Source organism: Asterias amurensis, chromosome 8 (assembly GCF_032118995.1).
Source record: "Asterias amurensis chromosome 8, ASM3211899v1".
In the NCBI taxonomy this organism is placed as follows: Eukaryota; Metazoa; Echinodermata; class Asteroidea; order Forcipulatida; family Asteriidae; genus Asterias; species Asterias amurensis.
The window spans coordinates 13664950-13674064 of record NC_092655.1 but is presented as its reverse complement, the minus strand read 5'-3'; positions in this window follow the sequence as shown (position 1 = coordinate 13674064).

Below are 9115 nucleotides of genomic sequence, written 5' to 3'. Positions count from 1 at the left end.
CGCATTTTTTAAACAATAATTAACGTGTATAAATTTACTATAAACATCAACATCAACCGATAAGTAGGTCTATCAAAGTCTTTAAGGAATACAACTTGATAATGTAAACGTATTAAAGGCATGGCTAGTGTGAAGTTGTGAACTATCAAAGTAATACAAAATCAAAAGCATTGTAAAATGTAAATGTTATTACTATTCTTGTGAGTAACTCTTAGGGCCGTTTTGAGATCTGCAGCGAGGATGATAGAGAGGAAGTCAACAATAATAATTATTGTATGATTTATGACAATACTAAATAAGTTAAACAAAATGATCCTACGTCTCATTTTTTCAATAAAGCTTCGTTGTTTCAACAATCTTTAGAACAAAGCAGGGTGCAATATTTGTTTTTTTACACCAGGCTTTTACTCCCGGAAACCGAGTTCATATATCCTCAACCACATAAGCTACTTTGACAATCTATACAATTTATGAAAGGGCTTTACGAACTTTACAAAAATGGATATGTTGGAAGCCTTTTCTTGACCTTTTGATCTGTCTAAAGCGGAAGTGACTGTTAAATGCTTTGAAAATGTGTTATTTAATGGATTCTACATGTAGGTTGAAGAGTGTACATCTTTTGATGGTTTACAATCAAATAATACAAAGGTCTGGTTTAAAACATTGTGAGAAACGTCTCCCTCTGAAGTAACGTAGTTTTTGAGAAAGAAGTAATAATAATTTCTCACTAAAATATTTTGAATTGAATTCGAGACCTCAGCCGAGGTCTCGAATTCAAGCATCCGAAAGCAAACAACTTGTGCGACAAGGAGTCAGCGTGTCCAAGATGGCTACCAAAGGGACGACTTGACCCTCATAAACTCCAAGCTGGACCGTATACTCAAGTCAGTAGAAGACCTTGGTTCAAGAATGGCCGCAGTTGAAGCATAGAGTAACTGTCCTTACTCTATGGTTGAAGTAACACTAACTGAAACCACAAAGAAACTTAACACACAAGATAAAGAAATTGACGACCTAAAGATAGCAATTTCTTACCTGGAGAAGAAACAAACCGACTCCTTAGAAAGCAACAACAAAATCAACAACGCCAACCACCTTCACAAACGTCATCTAGAAAAGCAGATTGATGATCTGCAAAATCACACTCGAAGAAACAATATAATTCTCCACGGCGTTCCAGAGAATTCCGAAGCCCACTCTTCCTGCTGCGAGGAATTCATGTTCGAATTCTTCAAGAACCACACGAAGTTGGAGGGCGTTAACGACGTAGAGATTGAGCGGGCCCACCGAACACCTACACACCGGTCACCAACCCAGGGAAACAACACGCGTCCACGTCCCATCCACTGCAGACTTGTTCGCTTCAATGACCGGCGGTTCGTCCTCAAACAAGCCGCTAAATCCCCCCGGAACAATACATATAAAGGCTCAAGAATCTTCATTTCCGATGATGTAACCAATGACGTCCGGAATGCCCGCAAGAAGCTAAGAGAGGAAAACCTTCAGGCGATTCGAAGCGACCCTCTGGAGCACTTTTCGTTCATTCCTTGGTCAAAACCAGCCGCCATTCACTACAAGCTACATACTGGTGCGTTCAAGACCTTCCGTCCCGGAGATGCAAGTCTCTCATAATTCCAAGTTTGTCAGCTCAGTGTCAATTTATCCAATCATTGTTATAACGTGTTGTAGACGTATTTGTTGTAATAACAATGCTTAATATTCGTATACTTTTTTGTTTGTCTAAAGTGTTTGTTTGTGAGACCAGACCGGATGACTGTTTTCTTTGCATATTTTAGACCAATTTATATAAATTTACTCAACAGATCATATAATATTATGGCGGTTGATGATCAAACAACCGAGAGAGAATTTACATTTGATATTCATTCAGATATAGATCCAGATGTTAATTTAAATTTCCCCTCTGTCACATGTGAATATTATGACCAAACTCAGTATTTTGATAAATATGGTTCTAATAAAGATATAAAATGTTTGCATTTTTAATGCACGTTTTATAACTCCATAAAACGTCAGATTTATAACTCCATAAAAAGGAAAAATAATTTGTATAAGAAATATCTTAAGACTCCATCCCCTCTGAAAAAGTCTGTATACATTCAGTACAAAAATGTTCTTACATCTGTTATAAGATTAGCAAAAAGAAACTATTTAAGTGAGCAGTTCAATAGAAATAAAATCAAACCAAAGGCACATGGAAGCTTATAAATTCGTTATTGTGTAGATCTAAAATAAAACCGAATCCTTCATTTTTTGTACAAAACGAGATTAAGATTGAGAATAATGTGGATATTGCTAATGCTTTTAATGATGAGATTTCAATTGTTATATCTAAGCTTCCCTCTGGAAAAGCCCCTGGCTTTGATGGGTTTAATTCTTTTGTAGTTAAAGAAGCCAGAAATGCTTTAGCTAAACCATTAGTCAAGCTCTTTAATATGTCATTCGCGTCTGGGGTCTTCCCGGACAGTCTGAAAATAGGAAAGGTAGTACCTATATTCAAACCTGGTAATAAATATGATATTTGTAACTATAGACCCATATCCATTCTACCGGTCTTGTCAAAAGTTTTTGAAAAATTAGTTTATAAACGCCTAATGGATGTTATCAATAAGCACAATATTCTATCAGAAACACAATATGGTTTCAGAGCACAACGCTCAACTGAATTAGCAATTACGAGTTTACTTAATAAAGTCATTAAAGGAACACATTGCCTTGGATCGGTCGAGTTGGTCTTTGAAAAGCGTTCTGTAACCGTTTGTTGTTAAATGTATTTGGTTAGAAAGATATTGTAAAGTAGAATACAATGATCTACACAATTATGCCTCAAAATTGCGTGGTTTTCTTTTTACCCTGTCGACTAACACGGCCGGCCATTTATGGGAGTCAAAATTTTGACTCCCATAAATGGCCGACCGTGATAGTTCGCGACGTAAAAGGAAAACCGTGCAAATTCGAGTGATACTTGTGTTGATCATTATATTCTACTTCTAAAACATCTTTCTAACCATATGCATTTCATATTCAACAAATTGTTTCAAACGCTTTTAATAGACCAACTCGTCCGATCCAAGGCAACGTGTTCCTTTAAATCCATTGAGAATAAACAAATTTCCTACTGACACGGTTCAGTGAGCACACACCCCCCACACAACCCCCAAGGCTCCACAACAGGTTTCACCACGCATCATCGAGTTCACTTCCCGCCTACATTTCCCGCCTTCATGCATCACCGCTGATCCACCACCTAGTACTTAAGCAGCATGCAGCATCAGAGTCCAGCATTCTCCAGAAGACGATCAGAGCATACTGATCGAAACGTCGAGTTAACCCAACGGTTCTTTTCAGAACCACCCCAACTCATTTAGAGATTGTTATTACATGGTGTTACCGCAAACTCTTCTATATCTTATCTCCACCATGCAAAGTTTCAAATCCTACTTAAACAAATTTCAGTTGGTGTTTTCCTGGACCTGTCCAAGGCCTTTGATACGGTTAACCATGATGTTCTCATAGAAAAATTAGAACACATTGGTGTTCGGGGATTACCCTTGGACTGGTTCAGGAGCTATTTGAAAAATAGAAAGCAATTTGTTTCATATAATTCATCAATATCACTGCATAAATCAATTTCTTGTGGAGTTCCACAAGGTTCTGTACTAGGTCCGTTATTGTTTCTTATTTATATAAATGATATTTGTAATTCATCCGATTTGATCTCATTCTGTTTGTTTGCAGACGATACAAACTTACTTTATAATCATGACAATGTAGATGTGGCTATGAATACTTTGAATGTAGAACTTCACAAAATAAGCAACTGGCTCTTATCTAATAAGTTATCAATTAATGTACTCAAGTCTCTTTAGCTCAAGACAACAGAAATATACTTGTAATACGACCCTTTCCTTAAATGGTACCATTCTGAAACAAGTGAGGAGTACTAAATACTTTGGAATAAACATATAGATACCTTGTGTAGCAAAATCTCCAAAAATATAGGTGTTATGAACAGATTGAAATTGTTTCTACCGCAATCTATCCTATTAATGTTATACAATTCCTTTATTCTTTCCTATCTTAATTATTCAATGCTTATCTGGGGTAACTCAAATACACAATGTACCAAATTGTTCCTTCTACAAAAGAAAGCTGTTCGAATGTTACAAAGTCTAGATTTCTTGAACACACAACTCCCCTGTTTGCAGAACTACGGGTGCTTAAGTTGGCTGACCTGTATAGCTTTAATTTAGGTAAATTCATGTACAAATATAAATGTGGTATATTGCCTGCTAATTTCAATGATTGTTTTACCCTATCTTCATCAGTTCATTCACATAACACTCGTGGTGCATCAAAGGGTGATTTTCATATTAACTTCAGCCGAACTTCATATTCTAAAAATAGTCTTATTTCAAATGGTATAATATTTTGGAACAACCTCCAAACCAGCATTAAGCAATCCCTCGCGCTTGAAAGTTTCTCAAGGAAAATTAAAACGTCTTTCTTAAATATGTATTTACTAGGCCAATAGTGATAACTGTAAAATGTCGTTGTAATCATCTTGTTTCACTCAAAACAATGTACCTATTTACTTATCTGGCTGGTCTCGTCCGTCTGTCTGTCTTTGTCTAGTCCTAGTCTTGTCTGTCCCAGGGTAAATTTTAAAAAAGCACTATGCTTCAAATTTTCCCTTCATGTTGGTATTAACTTAACGGGGTATCTTTAGCCATGTTATAATTATGTCTCAATTCTGTAGACTGTATAATGCTTGTATTACACCGCTGCTTACTCCACGACAGTTAGTTTTGCGCATGTGCGAAGTTGTTGACGAGCGCTCTCTTGAGTCAAAATCGTAAACAAAACATAGCCTTTCCACCGTTGAAAACGATCTGGGGTCATCGCGATTTTTGACCAATTAAAAGCCAAGATGGAAAACTAAACATGAATATGCAATGAAGTTAGTTGCGATGGTCGGATTTTGAGTCGAATTGATCCTTCAAAATCTACGTATTGTGAATTTTCTTGTTGAGAAATAGACCTCACACGTAAGAAATATATAACAACTAATGTTTTCCACTCAAAATTGAGAGAGCAAACCCTTTGAAAACAATTCCCTGTTTATTTTTGTAACACATGACGACGCTCTAGTGAAGCATTTTTATCAAGAGTAATGTACACAAGCATTGGGCAATTGTCGCTTTTTGTGACGTGTGCAAACTGTTATAAACATTGTGCATTGTATGCGTTTGTTTAGTTTGTATTAGCCTTGCTCAAGGCAGTCGCATTATTCGCTCCGAAAAGACGCAGCTGTAATCCCACCCGCCGTATACCCTGTGCATGGTGTGTGCGATCACACCGAATGACCCACCCGTATACACACTGTCACATCGCACGAATACTGTTCACACAAGTCATCGCACTCGTACACCACTAACCGCATGCGGAGGCCGTCAGGCCGACAGCCTTGTCGGATCTGTAGCTTCCCGTTTTAATGTGTTGTATTGAAAAAATTCCAATAGTGGACGAAATTGGGGGGGCCCTAGGATATGCTAGTATGCAGCTCATGAATATGTATATCGTTCGTCAGACCTATCAGACAACACAGGATGTGAGGCAAATGAATTATTCATTTTGACGTCCAATCACGCACTTCCCTTATCACGACCTTTGGACCCTAGCATGCGTCCGTGGTGATGGTGTGTGAGGTAAACATGTCTCGTCTTTCGCGGGCATTATGGTAATGAGCTGACCGTGGGAACTCCTTGCTTATTATAGTAATGAGGTCAGTGGCTTAAACACAGATCCTACAAGGCTGTCGGCCTGACGGCCTCCGCATGCGGATAGTGTACGGGGCATCGTGTCGTGCGATGTTACGCACAGTGAATACGGGTGGGTTTACGCACAGTGAATACGGGTGGGTTTTTATACAGCGGCGGTCTTTTTTCGGAGTGAATAATTCGACTGCCTTGAGCAAGGCTAAGTTTGTATGTGAAACATGGGGGCCGCGTCAGAAAAACGTTGGTGGAATCCCACTGATTTTAATTAATCCAGAGGGTTTGCTGCTATATAAACGGAATAATTTGATAGAACAATGATTTTCCTCTACAACAAACATTGTTTTAATATCAGGAAAATTCAATTTTACTCACAAACGCCAACAAAACTCATCGTTAAAGTCATAGAAACATGCACAAAACAGCGATGGGGTCACTGCTGTGAATAATTTATCTAATGTTGGACTTTCTGAAAATCTCGCGCATGCGCAAAACTATTTGGCACTCGATGTAGAGCTCTGAACAGCGGTGATTACATTTGATGCTTTTGTTGTTGTTGCCAATATTGAAATAAATGTCTAAACATAAAACATACAGATCATGAGTTATAGGCCTACCAGAATTCCATGCAGGTCTTCATTGTCAACCAGCTTAACATTAGGGAGTTCCTCGAATAACCTATGTGACCTTTGTTCAGTGGAATAATATTTCATGGGTTTATAATGGGAAAGTGGTTGTAAACGTTTGTTTGTTTGTTTGTTTGTTTGTTTGTTTGTTTGTTTGTTTGTTTGTTTGTTTGTTTGTTTGTTTGTTTGTTTGTTTGTTTGTTTGTTTGTTTGTTTGTTTGTTTGTTTGTTTGTTTGTTTGTTTGTTTGTTTGTTTGATGTGGGTTTTTGGGTGTTGTTTTTTTTTTTTGGGGGGGGGGGTTGGGAGGCGGGGGTTGAATGTGAAAAAAAATACATCGGCGCAATAATCAGTCAATTAATACCACTATGTAAATCAAGTAAATCAGTTACTCTGTTCGGATTTATTCTAAATGCCATTTTATAACCACTTTTTAACCCCATTTAAGTAATGCCCATAAATTAATTTGAGCTGTTGCTTACAAACCAAATCAATATAATATTTATCTCATATGTACAAATCAAAGAAAACAAAATATAACAGATAATACATGTCGGCATAAATAAAGCACAACAAAATGAAATTATATTTCTGCTTCTTTCAATGAACCTTAGTGAGACTTACAAAATGAGAGAGCTAGATAATAATAACAATAATATGGGGGCTAATCGTCCTTACTCGCAGCTAAGAGCTGGAATTGTGAAGGACACGGCTACAACGTGTTCGAGAAGCAGGCATGCAAGGGCGCCTTCAGCTGCCAGCCACATCAACCCATTATGACCACAGACCACAGCCAAAGATCGAAAGTGTTAGATTTTTCCCGAGGGGGGAAAACCGGATCGAGTCTGGAAAACCTTCGTGGCACAGCAGAGAACCAATGCACAACTCAACTCACATAATGGCCCTGGCCGGGTATCGAACCGGGGTCACCTGTGTGAGAGGCGAGCGCTTTACGCACAAACCAACCATGCCACCATACCAACCATTTTCCTGTGTTCACACAATTTCTTGTGTTCATTCACTCTCATGTGTTCACACACACACATTGATTTGTTCACCTGGGTTCGTGTGTTTAAACACCATACCTCAATCTCAATTTCATAAAGCTGCTTAGCAAATGTATCTGCTAAGCAATATATAGCAGGAACCAGGTAGAAACAAATTGTATTTTGACTGGTAACCTGCATCTAAGCACAATTATTTCTAGTGCTTTACAATCGGGAGATTTGAGGAGACTAGGTGCCAGTAAAAATGCCAGGTATTTGTCCTTTGTTTATATAATTCTGAGCATGCACACATTTGCGAGTACCATGGATTTAACTGGTAAGTCTGCTGCCACCTAGTGTTCAGTCTCAGTCTCATTGGACTCTCACTTTGTAAGCGCCAATAGTTTTAGGTAATACTGACTTTAATTTGTGCTTGAAATGAAAAATAACATTAAAACTTTACAAGCTGAAACAAAACAGATAAGACAAAATCACCACTTCAATAAATTTGAAAGATAATCGTCCTTTTGAATACTAGGAGGTAACATCCTGCAACATAATTATGGTTTTTATTTCAGTACAAAATAAAAACTATCATCGGATTTAAACAGCCGTTTGCATGTTAGATTTGAATACTGTCTGGTACAATGACAGTCATGCTTGATCCCAAGTTACTAAACTTAAATTTAATTCCCTCGGACTATCGAGACAGTTGCTATGTCACATGATTAGGGGCAAGCTTTTGCGTAGTTACGTAAAGAGACGGTGAACACCCATACACAATTCTGAATGGATGTGTATGGCACATTGGTACCCAGGGCTTGCTCATTGAGAGGTTGCAATGCAAAGGCTTGCCCCGAACTATTTTACATAGCAATATATTAGTCTGAGAAACTCAAATAATAAGCGGTACATTGTGCATATTACATGCTGTCACCTTGCATTCTAAGAAGTCGCGCACTAGCAAATGCAATACTCCAACAAATTCAAGAAAAAATGGCCACGGAGATTAAAGGATTTGGGTACTTTTTGTCCACAGATTTACATTAAACTGACATCGTTTGAAGATAATGATAGAAGAAAGCTTCCCTGAAAATATTACTTGCTGAGGTGCTGTAGTTTTTGAGAAATGAGTAAACAATGTCATGAAAATACATTTTTACATGCTAAAATAATTTTCGTCTCATGATCACTGAGACGAAAATTGTATCATGAAATTGTTTTACTCATTTCTCCAAAACTACAGCACCTCAGCAATTAATATTTCCATGGAAGCTTGCTACCATCATTACCTTCAAAAGTTGCAAGTTTAGTGTAAATCTGTAGACATTGTGTTTTTATCCTACAAAAAGTACATAGACCCTTTAAATAAATGTTTATTATGACCCTTTAAATAAATGTTTATTAAAGACATTGGACACTATTGGTAATTGTCAAAGACCAGTCTTCTCACTTGGTGTATTTCAACATATGCATAAAATAACAAACCTGTGAAAATTTGAGCTCAATCGGTCATCGAACTTGCGAGATAATAATGAAGGAAGAAAACACCCTTGTCACACGAAGTTGTGTGTGTTTAGATGGTTGATTTCGAGACCTCAAGTTCTAAATCTAAGGTCTCGAGATCAAATTCACTGAAAATGACTTCTTTCTCGAAAACAATGGCACTTCAGATGGAGCCGTTTCTCACAATGTTTTATACCATCA